The sequence below is a fragment of the Abramis brama genome, assembly GCF_963993115.1.
Source record: "Abramis brama genome assembly, chromosome: 1".
Classification (NCBI taxonomy): domain Eukaryota; kingdom Metazoa; phylum Chordata; class Actinopteri; order Cypriniformes; family Leuciscidae; genus Abramis; species Abramis brama.
The window spans coordinates 11,875,940-11,892,296 of NC_139963.1; the positions used below are offsets into that span (position 1 = coordinate 11,875,940).

General features: G+C 40.5%; 1 long non-coding RNA gene across 1 annotated transcript; it reads right to left on the reverse strand.

The window, feature by feature from the left end:
* Window positions 1-406: 406 nt before the first annotated feature.
* Window positions 407-7,097, reverse strand: LOC311086464. Its single transcript, XR_014607080.1, has 3 exons — window positions 6,939-7,097; window positions 2,576-2,881; window positions 407-2,259 (listed from the first exon to the last, which is right to left on the reverse strand). It is a non-coding gene; the product is annotated as an uncharacterized lncRNA (long non-coding RNA).
* Window positions 7,098-16,357: the final 9,260 nt, after the last annotated feature.

Genomic DNA, 16,357 nt, shown 5'->3' on the forward strand with positions numbered 1-16,357 from the left:
TGAAAATCACATAAGCTTATATGAGGGTGTTTGAGTACTTATGGGATTTCAGATGGAAATCTTTGGTGGCTTGTGAAGTGGGGAAAGAAGGCATCATTGATCTGTGTGTATGGGCATGATGTCAAAAAGTGCAGAAGCATTAAGACAAGCTAATGCAAAATCATTCAGTGGCTAGAGTTACGATACTCTCCGATAACATTATAAGGACTAGGCTATATGTTTGTGACTTATTTAGTTTGCAGTAGTTTGCTTTTCAATTTAAGAAACAAGGGTCAAATTTGATTGTCTACCACAAGCCAAAAGCTGCATTTATAAAAAAGAAAAGAAAAAATAATGTGTCTTCATGGGAACAAAAGCATATATATTACCAACAGCATATTTAATTTTTTTTTTTTTTTTTACTAATTCAAAAACAAAATACAGAATGAAACAAGGAGAGGCTCTTGGCCCTTTCGTTGGGCTCTTGGCCCTTGACTTTTAATGTTTTTAATGCAATTACAATAGCCTTTTCAGAGAACATTTCTGCAATGACAAAGAAAGAGATAATTAAAAAACATATCAACATGTCTGCTTTAAGGGTAGTAAATGACTGCATTAAAGTGATTTAAATAACTGTTTTTTTTTCTGTAGTTTTATGACTGACTTAACAAAAAAAAAATAGAAGCATTAATGAGTAGAAAAAAAAACAAATAAATTCAACCTCTGTAATAGAAAGAGTATGGAAATGCATTAACACTGAAAACATGAAGAATGAACAATTTTACAACATCTTTTATGTAAAAATGGAGACACTCTTATACATCAACACTCACAAACCTCAGCAATGGTGACAACGATCAAAACATATCTAAATATATATAGTAAAGAATAGGGAGGCTCAGTGGGTAGCACTGTCACGTCACAGCAAGATGTCCCTGGTTCGAGTCTCTGGCTGAGCTGAGCTGAGCTGAGGAGAGGACTCTGGCTGAGTCCTGTCTGTGTGGAGTTTGCATGTTCTCCCTGTGTCTGTGTGGGTTTCCTCCAGGTGCTCCGGTTTCCCTCGCAATCCAAAACATGCAGTTTAGGTGAATTGGAGATGCTACATTGTCTGCAGGTGTGAATGTGTGTGTGTGAGACCCAAGCCATGTACTGGGGAGGATTTGGGAAAGACCTGGCAACCTACACAAAAAAATATATTGCCATTAAAATGTATGGACATAAAATGTCCATAGGATATTAAAATGTATGGAGTCTGTCTGTGAAGAGTTCCAGCTTTGAACCCCATTAATTTCAGTGTTTCTCAGGCACACTGGTTGGTAAGTTTTTACCAGCGTTTTAACGCTTTAGTTGACCTCTCAGAAATCGAGCTAGTAGTGGTATTTTATATTGTGTGTTATAGTTAATGTAAATTGTTAGATAATATATAGTTAGACTCTATTTACAGTTAGAAATCATGAGTTACCAAATCAATAGCTTCCATAACCAGATGCTAGTTTAGTTAAAAAAAAAAGAAAAAAAAGAAAGAAAAGTTTTTAGTCTTTCTGCACTCTTTCTCTGTCTTTAGGAGGTCGAATGAGTTTCAATGAAGACTGCCCAATCAAGAAATAACTCATCCCTCACCTCACAATAAGTCATGCCAACATGGCTGGGAGTGTCAGACCAACTGCATCCATGAGCAAGTAAAGTGTTACCATTCCCTAGCCTTAAATTTCCCTAGATCTAGATTTTCTTCATGGCAGGCAGTTCTTCCCCTGAAAATATTGATTAGATGATCAGTCTATCTTACAAATGTCATTTATTTAAACCCACCAGATCTTTTTTTATTATTATTTTTTATCAGGTCTTGTGATATTTGGGTAGGAGTTGAGTTGATTTATAAAGATTATAAAGACAAACAGGTTCTCAATGAAAACATCAGGGCAAGAAGGAGAAGAGTCAATGATAAACAATGCTGCATATTATCTTGAGTACTGGTCGTGTCCTCTTGACTGTAAGCAACACCAACTTCCACTCCCACTTCAAACTCTTGATCTTTAAGGTATCGTCCATTTTTGATTGACCACAGAGAGCAGTTATATCTCTTATTGTCTTGAATGTTTAGGATACTTGAGATGTTGAATGTTCCATCAGAGTTCTTCAGGCTTTTGATATTAGAGTTGGAAGTCACGTTCTCGTCGTAATGAAACCAGTTTATTATTCCGTCTGGATACACACTATTAAAGCTACATTCCATTTGTCCGGGCCCAGTCATATTTTGGGAGAATTCTCCACTGCACTCTCCTGCGTAAATACATTTACAAACACAAGTTACCAGGGTTAATGATGTGATGTTTTTATTTTCCGAAATAAAATTAATTTTGTTAAATTGAATACAAATGTTTTAAAAATACAAAGAAGGTTGACACATTTTAAACTTATGTTAAATTATTTTTAAAATATTACTTTTTAAGTTTCTCATAAGGATGTAGCATTTTCTACATATTAAGTGACTGATTCACTCGTACATTCAAATATTCATGAATTCATTAAAATATGCATCATGCAAGCAACTTTGTACTGATAAATGAACATAATAATAATAGAACAATGAACTGACCTAAAGAAACGTTGATTTTCTCTTTTCCGTGTCCAGAGTTCGTCATTATACAACAAAAATATACATCTATGTTTGCTGGTGTAGGATGTAAAATAGTTAATGTTAATGCTTCCTTTGTGTAGTTGCACTCATATCCTGGAGGGTTGTTGCTAGATGTTGGATCACATTTAAAACCTTCTTCTGCTTGTTTTGTCCAGTATATTGCAACAATTTGAAACTCCATTGATGTGCTGATGTTGCACTGTAAGACAGTCCTCTCATTGCAATTCATTGTCTGGTTTGGGAAAGCATCCAGGACCTTTTCATCTGCATGTATCATAAAACAATGTTAGCATTGGCTTAAACATTTCTATGCATTCTGACAACTTAATAAATGCTAAGCAAAATAATTCCTTAATTTCAAAGGTTGAACATCAAAAAGAAAATCAAAGGCTTTCGAATGTTGTCATGAAACCCATGCTATGTGGTAAAAATGCAAAACAATTAATTACATTGTTAACAGCATGAAAATTTCCTTCCAACATTGTAGTCATACATAAGTTGTAGAGAAACTTCCTTGTCCCGGTGTGGAGGCGTGGTCAAGTTCCGACAAGTCTCCTGACAGAGAAGGCCAGGGATAGATGGGTATTCCGCGGCGGCCTGCTCTGACAGGGGTCTGGCGACAGAGGGTGACGAGAGTGGCGAGACATAGTGTCGCACACTGCCATCCACGGCCTCTTGGGGCTCGGAGGAACGGGAGTCAGTTCTTTCTTTAACAATTTTTGGGTGCCGCCGACTGTGAGGCCAGCGGCGGGGGAAGGAAAACAAAAGATTGCCCCCCGGCCCTGCACTGGGGGAAGGAGTGGTCCTGCTACCAGCTCCTAGAAAGAACTGCGCCCTTGCTCCGAGCTGCCCGTCTCAGGAGTGCCGCTTAGCCTTGCGTTTGGCAGGCTTTAGGGGTGGAGATGGGCTGTGCCGCCTTCCTGTGACCACCTCCTTGCTTCGGCCCAGGTGAAGGCTGCTGCTTGGGCCGAGCAGGAGGGGCGGGAGTCGCAGGAGGCCAGCCTCGGTGGGAAGCAGACTGAGGGGGCTGCACCGACAGCTGGGTGGAGGCAGCAGCTGGCCGTCGGGGCAGGATATGCTTTATCGCCTCAGTCTGCTTCTGGGCGGTCGAGAACTGTTGTGCGAAGTTCTCGACCGCACCGCCGAAGAGCCCTGCCTGGGATGTGGGGGAGTTGAGAAAACAAGTTCTCTCAGCCTCCAGCATATCGGCCAGGTTGAGCCATAGATGTCGTTCCTGGACCACACAGATGGACATCACCTGACCCAGGGATCGCGCAATGACCTTTGTCGCCAGTAGAGCGAGGGCGGTGGCAGTGCACAGCTCTTGCATGAGCCCCGGGTCAGCCCTTCCCTCGTGCATGTCCCTGAGCACCTTTGCCTGATAGACTGGAAGGATGGCCATGGCATGCAGAGCGGAGCCGGCCTGCCCCGCAGCTCTATAGGTTTTGGCAACGAGAATGGGCGAAAACCTACAGGGGTGCTTTGGATCACACAATTGCATCGCCACAGCGCGCTCCACCGGGGGGACCCCAGTGTACTCGTTGGCCGCCGCGCCATCGAGGGAAGAGAAGGCAGAGGACGCTGCCGAGCCACGGGAAGTCATCGGGGACTTCCACGACCTGGTGACCTCCTGATGCACTTCCGGAAGGTACTGGGGGCCGGTAACAGCATGCGCCGCCCCCTGGAACCAAAACCAATCATCCAGCCTTGAGCGCTCGGGTGAGGGCACCACTCCAACCCAATGCTCTCAGCTGCCCAGGCAAGCAGGGGACTCTACCTCCACGGAGGTCATTTAGTCTTGACCTTAAGCCTTTTAAACCGGCTGTGTCGTCGCCGAGACATACCAGCAAGCTATATTTATTTTACCATAACTCTTCAATTGTTTACACTATCAAAACCATTCAAATTGCCCCTGACAGTAGACAACATGCGCTTTTCGGCAATATACGGCTTATTACGGTTATTTCATGCTTTCCGTCAGCAAATGACAGCAGCTTTCTGGTAGAGCGGGAAGGAAGGATTTGAACAGAGAGATACGAAGCGAGTGTTTTGGATTGCATCAAATGAAAAGAAACAAACAAATACATGGCGAAATAAGTGTTAGACAGGAGAAGAGGGGATTGGGATGATTTTTAATGAAACTTGGGAGGCGGATGGCCGTTACTCTTTCACGTATCTTAGCATGTGGTGTGCGCATGTGTATGTGTGCGTGCCTGGTATGAATGCATGCATTTGTATGTGTGCGTGTATGAAAAAAAGTGTCCTAAATGAAAAAGACTTGTATATATGTATTATACTTAATTTTTCAACTTTAAAGTGTTAGTTTCTTTCGTTCGTGATTGTTCTGTTTATTTCTAAATAAAAATCAGTAAATGTATTCTCGTTTTTTTTTTCTATTTAAATTATATTTACAAACTCACCACACAGTAATGGTCAATAACTGTAATTTGTTGAAAGCTATTTTTTTTTCCTGAAAAAGATGACACCTTGCACATGAAGATAGCACATTGTTTTAGAATGTAACAGTCAAAAAATCGAAATATGTGAAAAAGTATTTTAGCTTCAGGTTCTAAAGGTTTAACACCGTGATGGGCATGTTCCCGCAAAGGGAACATGACTCATCCACGAGCGCTGCCTGGGCATGATTAAAGCCCAAATAGGCTAGGCAGCGCTCATGACCATCAGGCAGATGGACCATGCGCCCACATCCAGAAACACAAGGGTGAGACATCTTTTAAAAAAACGTGCCCGTGCAGCTCTTTTAGAAAAGAAAAACTCTTTCAGCAGTGCTGAAACGTCCAGGGGAGAAACATGAGCCGTGTGTAAACCACTGCACAGACCAGCAGCAGGATTGTGAATCCGCTGAAACGCGAAGGTCATAGGGCTCTGTTGCGAAACCCCTATTCGTCAGTCTCTGACGTAACTCGTAGTGACTGACTGATAGGGAAGGAGAGCGGGGCACAACCTAACACATTTTGGTTTTGGCTATATATTATATATATATAAAAAAATAAGTTAGATTAATCTTTTTTATTTACACAGGCAACATACACTTCTCTGCTACAAATGGACACTTAAAGTTTTTTTCTAGGACCTACCAGGTGCATTGAAAGTGCAAATGTTACAACTTACCCCATATGCGGGGTTAATTGCAACAGACAGAGGGTTGACTTGTGTAAATTGTAACAGACAGAGACAGTAGACTTGTGTGTAACACACATAATTCAGTACTATTTTATTTGTATAGTTTTTTATTGTTTGTACATCTGTATAGATAGATATCCAAACATCCATCCCTCATCCAATAATCCTTATTATGGATCAATATCATGGATAGAGATATAGGAAAGGGCTGCACAGTTTTGCAATAAATAAATAAATAAAATCATCAGATATTGTAATTGCAATTGAATTATATTTGTGTGTGGCAGCTGCATGCAAAATTATTAATAATAATACTAATAACAGTAATAATAAAAATTAATGCATGAAAAGCAGGCTATTCTTAATAAACAAGTGAAAAATGCATAGTAAACACATGTGGAAAAAAATCATACTTTGACATTTAAATTCCAACATTGTTTGTGAAAGTCCAACAAAGTTAAATGTGGCAAAATAAATATATAAATAAATACTCAAACCTGAAAAGTTGTGTGGCTCCCTGTTTTCATTGCATTATCAGTGTACACTTGGTGGCTTAGTTGTAACACTGTGCTACAACTAACCCCGCTGTGTAAAAAATAGTTTAAGCCTAGCTAACACTTGCTGACATGTTTCAAAATGGTCCTATGTTTTAGCCAACAAGACAGTGATTAAGGTAATATAAAGATAGATTTGGTGACGTACAAACCCAACTCAGAAACCTAAAAAAACGTATGATGAAAAAATGTACTTGCATGGTGTCAAAACACTCTTTGTCCAATATCTTCACTTTCTCCAATATCTATATGTAAAAGGTCCGTGTGACATTTAACCCAGCGTTAGGTTGTGCCCTGCGCTCCCCTACTGCTGAATGCACTGACAAGCTTCAAATATACTTTAATGCAATATCTATTGAAACGTGTATGTCATGTATTTGAATTGAACATGACCAATGAATTTGCAATTTGGTACATTTAAAATATATTAACTTTAAATGTAATATCAGAAACCACACTGCAGTTAAAATTACAATCAAGTACTTTATATGTGTTTTTTAGTATGTTAGTCAACACATCAAAATAAGTGCACTTCTTTAAAGTAATTTGGTGAACCATAATACATTTATGCAAGGGAAGTCATCAATTAACTTATGAAGAACTAAATGTCTGAAATGTCTTACCTGTGGTGTTTCCTGATACCAGGAGAACAATTAAAAATGCCATAATGACTAACATCTTTTTTTTTTGTTTTTCAGAAGTTGGTAGATATGTGCTGAGTGGAAGAAGAAAGTTTCGGCAGTCTCGGTCTACACTCTTTCTGACTCACTGACTATGAAGAGGCGAATTTCCCCTAAAGCTGACAAGTAGCCACTTGCCCACCCTGTAACTGACACGTTTTGTTCACCCCTCTCCTCTATCGTTTTGCCCTAAGCAATGTCAGACTAACCATCTTTGGCTTTAAAAGGGAATTCAAAAAGCAAACATATTTGTCATTAGTCTGTGTCTTGACTTTTCTTGAAATATCCATTAAATAAAGGGATTGCATGGGATATTTATATACCTCCCATCCTTTGACTTATTAAGAGATTCTCTCAAACATCCAACACCTCATGGTGTTTCATTAACCTACTGTATATCTGGAATGCTACGGCATTTATACTAGAGTTTTACCGTTTTAAAAGGCAAAAGTAAACTCTTCCAGGAATGTACTTGTACCAGTGCCAGAAACCAAAGCTCACACAACATTACTTACCTATTGTGCAATGAATTGGTCCAATAAAAGTTTTTTTTTTTTTTTAAACAGCAGGCCCAGGCAGAATCTTTGGAACTCTTACAAAAATGTGTATTGTCTTTTTGAATTGACATGTTTTCAATATTATTGTAGCAGATGTTTTAAATTCTAAAGTAAACATTGGAGATCATGATCAGTTCTGCAGACACAATCACGGGTGACTGAGACACAAACTCCTGCATTTATCTGATACTTTAACACCTCCTGAATGTTCAGACAGGCACTTGTGCTGCACTGGCATGCTGGGGCAATGCAGGACAGAAGGCTGATGAGCCTTGGTGGGATGTTTTAACAGTCAGTGGATGTCAGTGGTAACAGTCAGTGGTTGCGATCAGATCTTCTGTGCTGAAATATGACTATATAAAGTGTCTTTTTATGTTTGAGTTATGTCATAATGCCTTTAGGGGTTCATTTCTTTGCCCCTTTGCTTTATAGATGCAAAGAACATTTCATGATTAATTGTGTAACTAATCTCTAAAAGTGGAAATCATCCAGAAACACATGCGCTCTGGGAGACATCTGTCTTCACAGGATAGAGGGGGAATTGTGCTCCCACTCATATTACAGAGGTTCACTCATCTGGCTCTAAGTCAAAAAGAAACCCAACACTCAAAACGAACTGGAAACAATCTTTTAGCTCCTTATCTCAGTCAGAAAATGTTCTCATAGACATCTTCATTTACATTTACATTTATGCATTTGGCAGACGCTTTTCAAGGTATACATTTACAAAACTTCTCTGACCAGATTTGCAGCTGTGACTCACTGAAAACAAATTTATATATTTGTTTAATTATTATTATTTTAAAATAATGATAAACTACATAGCAAGAGTTAAAGACACACCAAAAAAAAAAAAAAAAAAAAAAAATGCACAACACACACACACACACACATATATATATTATCATATATATATACTATCATACACCTGGTGCAATGCGGCGCCAGGCTGACGCAAGTGTTTTTTGCTAGTTTCAGCCCGACGCAGTTATCATCTTCACGTCCTGCGCCACGCTGTTTAAATAGCAAATGCATATGCGACCATCTGTGCGCCCATGGGCTGCTGGTCTGAAAACGAGGTGTGTTCAGGTGGATTGTTGGCGCATTGCTATTTGTCAATATTACTTTAGGTTTTTACTAAGATATTATTGTTCTAAATATATATGGTTTGATTTAAGAATTTTTTTATATTTGGACTGGAAACAAAAGCATTTTTTGCAGTGCATTTAAATAGCCTGGTTCATTGTTTGTAAGCTAGTCTTGCAGCACGTTATCCGAGTTCCTCTGAAACCCTCCACCTTCCCCAGCTCCACCTGCATAGATCTGCTACAGGATCGTGTACAGCAGCGTGTCCGTGAATTTATAACAGCAGTGTAGCAGATCTAGTCCGCCAAGACCAAATACATGAACATTGTCATATCTAACATGCTAACACTATACAAAGAGTTGTCATGACTGACCTTCAGATAGCACTTTTTAGCAAGCATAGAAAGAGATTGCATTTTTAGAGGGGCTGAGACATAAGCAAAAGACAACTTGTCAATCAAAAACATATAATAAAAACGTCAGTAACACTTTACAATAAGGTTCATTTGTTAACATTATTAACTAACAATAACTAACAATGAGCAATACATGTGTTACTGTATGTATTCATCTTTGTTAATGTTAGTTAATAAAAATACAGCTGTTCATTGTTTGTTAATGTTAGTTCACAGTGCATTAACTAATGTTAAAAAGCACAACTTTTGATTTGAATAATTTATTAGTAAATGTCGAAATTAATATTTACCAAGATTAATAAATGCTGTAGAAGTATTCATTCTTAGTTCATGTTAGTTAACTAATGAACCTTATTGTAAAGTGTTACTAAAACGTCTTATCCTATATGATGTCACTCAAAATAATATACTCAAACTACAACACAGTAGTTTAGAATTTTTTTTTTTTTTTTTTGCATTTTCCTCCTATGCATAGAACGTTTCTGAACTTTTAAACTTTTCTGGTATGTCTCAATTTTTGCTCTAACATGCTTTTTATCTAATTGTGTTCAACCTGCAAAAACTGAAGCAACTGACAGATCAGCGAGCATGAGAAATTCTGTGTAAACATAATCCTGGGCTGTCTTGCTCCACGCTGTTGAGTCAGCTTGATATCCTTCTAACAAGGCTGGGTTTGTTGATTGTTCTTTGTTAGCTTTTATTTTTAGGGTTCTGTCTTTGATGTTCTTGGCTCTGTTCAAAACCTGTAAAATGCTGAAGTAGGAGGCATTGAGGCACGTCTGAATCCAGTGTTTATGCAACATTCTGTTTTGAAGGCAGCATTAATGAATCCTTTCAAAATCCCCAAATCCTGCAGTTCAGTAGTTTGTAAAAAAAAAAATAATTATAAAAAAAATATCACAATGTGATGCCCTAAGAAATTACTAACAGTCAAAATTTGGATTCATCACTTGACATATATGCTTAAATACTTGAAATTTGCTTTGCAGACAAATATTATATATTATAATATCCAAACCCATTTTTTTTTATGCAAAACTTTTAAATAATAATAATGTGAATATTTAAATCATATAATGTTAAAACGTTTAAACACATAAAAGTTAAAATACTTTTAAAATGTATGGTATTAAAAGTTAAATGCATCTGCCAAATTCATAAATGTAAATGTACTGTCTCTATCAGTAATGAAATGACAAAGTCTGGCTCTTCCTCCTCCTCAGTCTGAAAGCATGAGAGAACCTCAGTGGCATAATCAGATAAATAACTTGAAATCTCAGATGAGATGTACAACACCTACATACCACATCTTAAAAAACAATCTTAAACAAATATTTGCACAGACAGTGAGAGCTCAAAAGTGCAGCTCTATGTCTGTTGTTAATGTTGAAGTGCTCTTTTAAAGACAAAACAGTGTTAGTGGTGCAAAAGGAAAGGGGAAAAATAGAGCTAAAAAGAGATAAAGGTTTCCAGACCTGAACATGTACAAGTTTTCATTGCCGATGTTCAGATTGTTTAAACCTTTTAAAAATGTCTTTGTCAGGACAACAATCAAAGTTTGCCATGATGAACATTCCTTTTCTTAAATTTTTAAGTACAATCAGCTTGGATGTTTTAGTCATTTCAACTTAAATTACAATAAACTGTCTGAAAGAATGAGTTGAATCTTGTATAACGTATAAAAAAAAGTAGAAAATTGCTTAACTTATTTTGATGAGTTAAAGCAATGTAAAAACATGTGTTGTCCTAACTTATTGATCATATAATTGTTTTCAGTGTAGACAATAGTCAAATATGGGTGAGAAATTGAGGAATGTCGTAGAGAAGGTTCAATTATTTTGTGTAGCCGCTCCATGGATCATCTCTATATCTTAAATGTCAAAACAGAGCCTTATCTTCTTCACCCCCAAAAGCAGAATTCCGAGGGAGTTTGTTAGGCTGAGATTTGTGAGGTTGATGGGAGAAAGAATGTAAAGAAAATATATTCCAGAAGGTAAATGTTTTCTGTAAGTCTGATGGTTTAGGCTAAAATATACATTTTTCAGAAAACTACATAGACATGAGCATTTTTTTCACAATCCAGAAACTTTCCATCATGTAATTCTGACATGATGGAAATGCAGCATAAATCAAATTATTAAAGTTAACATGTAACCATTTGTAACTTATTTGAATACGTCTGAGTGATTTTTAGCAAGAAAATGCTGTCGGGTTGGACTTTATTTTATCCTTTAAGAATAAAGCATCAGTGTTTGGCTGGTTAGCATGGACATCAGTCCCTACACAGTCCTGCAGGGTTGACATATTTTTGTAGGGCAAAACTGGGAAACGAGTTGCATTTTAGCACTTCCTGTTTCCATTGTCCCAAAGTCAATGAGGTGTTTGAATGGGTTTTTGGTTAAATGTCTGAAATAAGGTCTGTGATTAACACAAGCTCAAGATATTTTCACGTTTTACTCTACAGCATAAAATACATCAGTAATACCCCTTGTGATTTTTACTTATAAACTCATCTACTAGTGACTTTCACAGCCTTATTGTGCTTTTAATCACACTCTTACAAACTATAACTCAAACTCTCAAGGAAAATGTTTTTTTATTTTTATTATTATTATTATTTATATAAAGTCTGAATAAGTTGTCATTGAAGTCATGCGACCGTTGTGGTTTGTTTATATCCTATACACTTCTGACAGTTGTATTTGGGCTTCAAAATCCATAAAAGATGTGTTTATTTATGAATATTATCATGATGAACAATCGTTTTACGTGCAACAAACTTATGTTGGTCTCAGAGCTGATTTTCTGCAATGGAAAAATCATATAGAGTTTTTGTTGAGGGAACCAGTGTTGCTTCAGGTTGGCTTACAAAAATGCGTCATCCCTCCAGCACTCTACTGGTAGTTCACATCGAGTGTGCCATTTGGGACAGGGCCAAGGTTGCTGTAGTGAATGACTTTCAGGTGCATTATGGGTAATAATTAATCAAATGACATTTACGGCTCAAAAACTTTCATGTCACTTATCATGGCAGCTTCAGCTTTGTGCTGATGTGTCGTCTGTGCTTATTATGATTATTTATTTACTTTATTCAGTCTGCTGGATGCTGATTTGTCTCAAAAGTCCTCTGAAAGTTGTGTGACATTTATGAACCAGCAGATGACACTGTTGCTGTGCGTTTATGTCTGCAGCCTTTCAGAGTCTCAAGCTGTAGACGGGCCAGTCCATTCCTGGGCTACATAGTTTTGTAAATACCTTTCTTCTGAATCATTATCATTCTCTTTGGTATTCTGATCCGCAACATTAAGTTAATTGATTTCACCATTCAGACAAAAATGAACAAAAATCTTTCCTTTAGGGCAGTGGTTCCCAAACCTGTCCTGAAGGCACCCCAACATTGCACATTTTCTTTGTCTCCCTAATCAAACACACCTGATTCAACTCATCAGCTCATTAACCCATGTGATAATGAGCTGATGAGTTGAATCAGGTGTGTTTGATTAGGGAGACAAAGAAAATGTGCGGTGTTGGGGGTACTCCAGGAGCAGGGTTGGGAACCACTGGTTTACACCCACATATTTAAAGGATAATGAGACTGGCATGTTTGTTAAACAGACAGGATCATCCTTAAGGCCCTGTTTACACGAGAACGCTCGCGGGTGAAAACGTAAAAATATTTTATCAGATGTGCCTTTCGTTTAGACGGCGACGGCGTTTTTGGGGCTTAAAAACGCAAAAAAGTGAAACCACCCTCCAGAGTGGAAATCTTAAAAACGCTCCACCGTCGCGTTTCCGTCTAAACGGTAAAAACGCAAAAGTCTGCTAGACAGTGAAGGCACCGATCAGTGCTTCACATTGCCACCTAGCCGCCTGGAGTGCATACTACATTGAATTTCACACACTTTTGCGTCACCGTATGCACGCAGATTCCCCCCCCATAACGCTCGTCTAAACGCAGAGTAAAAAGTGATCACTTTTGCGTTTTCTCTTCAGATCGTTTCCGTGTAAACGTAGCCTGAGTATATAACTGCAATCTGCTTCATATTTGATACCAACAGCTGCTGGTAATTAACATACAAGCACTTAATTTCACTAAATGTCGGTGTAAGGTACCCTATAGGTGTAACTTGTTTACAGACTCTTCTGGAATCTTCTACAGAGAAGCCAAAAAACTCAAATGCTTCATTCACAAATAGCTACAGATTCCATCCTCTTGCATGTGCATTTTATATATAAAAAACAAATGCATATAAACAAAAAAACCTTTTAGCCAATTCAATAATTTCAGATTGAGGGTATGTTTACACGACAACGATAATACAGATACGTTTTTCCTTTGAGTTTTTCGTGTACAGACGACACCATTGTCAAAATGATCCCCATTCACACGGATCCGCGTAAACAAATAAAACCCCTGTATTCTGCTGCCAGGCCATTAGATGGCGATGAAACACTATAGATTGAACATATAATACGCAATGTACATGACATCATCGTCTTCAGAGATTTGGGTTTTTGTTGTTTACACAGAGACTGTTTTCAAAAAATCGCATTTTACAACCCATTTTCAAAACTTTGAGTTTTCAGGCACCCAAAACGCTGTTGTCATGTAAACGAATAGCCAAAATGCAAAAAATGTTTTACGTTTTTAGTTGAAAGCGGTGTCGTGTAAACAGCCACTAAGGGTGTGTTCACACTTGGTAGGTTTGGTTGGATTAAAACGGACCGAAACCCAACTTTTCATTTCCTTTCAAACGAACTCTGATGTGATTCGACTGAAATATGAACTCAACATGGACCATCTAAAGGAACCAAAACAGGATGTGATATCACAAGATACAACTCTTAAAAGGACAGGATCCTCAAGTACCTGTTTTTTTCTCATCATAGTCTCGATGTTGCCCATTACAGTTCAGTACAGGCGCTGGAAACGTACTCGGTTACTAACGTAACCTCGGTTCTCTCTAGAAGAGGGAACGAGTACTGCGTTCGTAGAACGCTGCGGGAAAAGTCTCTTTTCACGAAATACTGAAGCAAAATTATCCTTAATTTTCATATTTGTAAAACGCATTGCGGCAGTGCACAGCCATGGCGAGACGGCTCGCTCACTCATTGGCTGTTCTGCGGCAACTGCATGAGCCTATCGAGCGAGGGCTGATGCAACATCAGACCAATGAGAGTGCTTCGCGCGCTCCTCGTCACATCCCGCCGAAACGGGTGTGGCCATCCCCTATAAAAGGAGCTCGAGTAGGCTGATTCAACTGGTTTTCATCGCCGAAGCGAACCAGAGCGAACCGCGCGCACGGCAGGGAACGCAGTACTCGTTCCCTCTTCTAGAGAGAACCGAGGTTACGTTAGTAACCGAGTACGTTCTCTTACGAGAGTTCTCTCGTACTGCGTTCGTAGAACGCTGCGGGAACCACTTGTAAGACGCCGTGCGTGCTGGGATGAGAAAACACCGACCACTGGAAGCTAGTCCAGGTATACAGTGCATAATCACCCGGTAGACTTCGGAGAGTCTGGAGGGGGGGGGGGGGGGACAACCACCCTCAGATAGCTGCGTCCTAAGACGCGATATAACATCACATAGGCAGGGGGAGGCCTGGCTAATGTGGGAAATGTGGGTCTTACGTAATTTCGCCCAAATGGATGCGCCCTTAAGCGCGATACAGCGTCACATAGGCAGGGAGAGCCTGGCTGATGTGGGAAATGTGGGACTTACACACTTTCGCCCAAATAGGTGCGTTCTAGACGCGATATAACATCACATAGGCAGGAGGGAGCCTGGCTAATGTGGGAAAAACATGGGTCTTACACAATTCTGCCCAGAAAACTTCGGCGGCGCTGTGCGTCTACGATATCAGTGCCGTGTTTAGACAGCTGACTCGAATACACCGAAAATACTTGGCTTGCAAGTGCGGTGAAGTCTTCGGTGGCGCTGTGCGCCTGCGAAATCAGTGTCCTGGTTAGACAGCTGATTCGGCTAAACCGAAAACAACCTGGCCTGCAGGGCGGGAACTTCTAGGTTGTAGAACCTTATGAATGTAGACGGCGAGGCCCAGCCCGCCGCCGTACATATTTCCTGTAAGGAAAACCCGCTAGACCAGGCCCACGATGAGGCAACGCCTCTCGTGGAATGCGCTCTAATGCCCAAGGGGCACTGAAGGCCCTTGGTGGTATAAGCCATTGTTATGGCGTCAACCACCCACCTGGACAGGCTCTGTTTCGAAACAGCCGTTCCCTTGGAACGTCCACTGAACGAGACAAAGAGCTGCTCCGTCTGTCTGAAGGCAGCGGAGCGGGACACATAAGCTCTTAAAGCCCTAACGGGGCAAAGACAGCTCGAGTCCCCTTCCTCGTTTGATCCCGGCAGGGCAGACAGGGAAATAACCTGAGCCCTAAACGGAGTGTTGAGGGATTTCGGCACGTAGCCGTGCCTAGGTTTGAGTATGACTTTGGAGTCATTGGGCCCAAACTCCAAGCACGTTGGACTCACAGAGAGCGCGTGCAGATCGCCTATGCGCTTCACCGAAGCGAGGGCCATCAAAAACACCGTTTTGAAAGACAGATGTTTGAGGCTGACAGATTGGATAGGCTCAAAGGGGGGACCTTTCATGGCTGCCAAGACCGTAGAAAGGTCCCACACCGGGACTGAGGGAGGTCTGGGGGGATTCAGCCTCCTAGCTCCCCTGAGGAAGCGGATGACTAAATCGTTCCTTCCCAGTGACTGGCCTGGCGTTGCTGTCGAGCACGCTGCGATAGCCGCCACATAGACTTTGAGCGTGGAAGGGGATCTGCCCTTGTCCAACAGCTCTTGTAGGAAGGAGAGAACCTCCGTCACCTCACAATCGAGGGGTGACAGGCCCCGAGCTGTACACCAGCTGGAGAAAACCGACCACTTCGAGGCATAAAGCCGCCTGGTGGAAGGCGCTCTAGCCTGAGTGATGGTGTTCAGCACTCCATCCGTGAGACTAACGGGTAACCGTTGAGCGTCCACGCATGAAGGGACCACAGCTCTGGGTGTGGGTGCCAAATCGAGCCCCTGGCCTGCGAGAGGAGATCTCTCCTCAATGGCACTGGCCATGGAGCGGAGTCTGCTAACTGCATCAGGACTGGAAACCAGGCTTGGTTGTCCCAGAACGGTGCTATAAGCAGTACTGGGCATTTCACTTCCCTGACTCGCTCCAGCACCTGAGGTAGGAGGGAGACTGGGGGAAACGCGTATAGCGGGCAGTGCGGCCACTTGTGGGACAGTGCGCTGTCGTTCTTCGAAAAGAACACGGGGCAATGAGCGTTTTCTGGG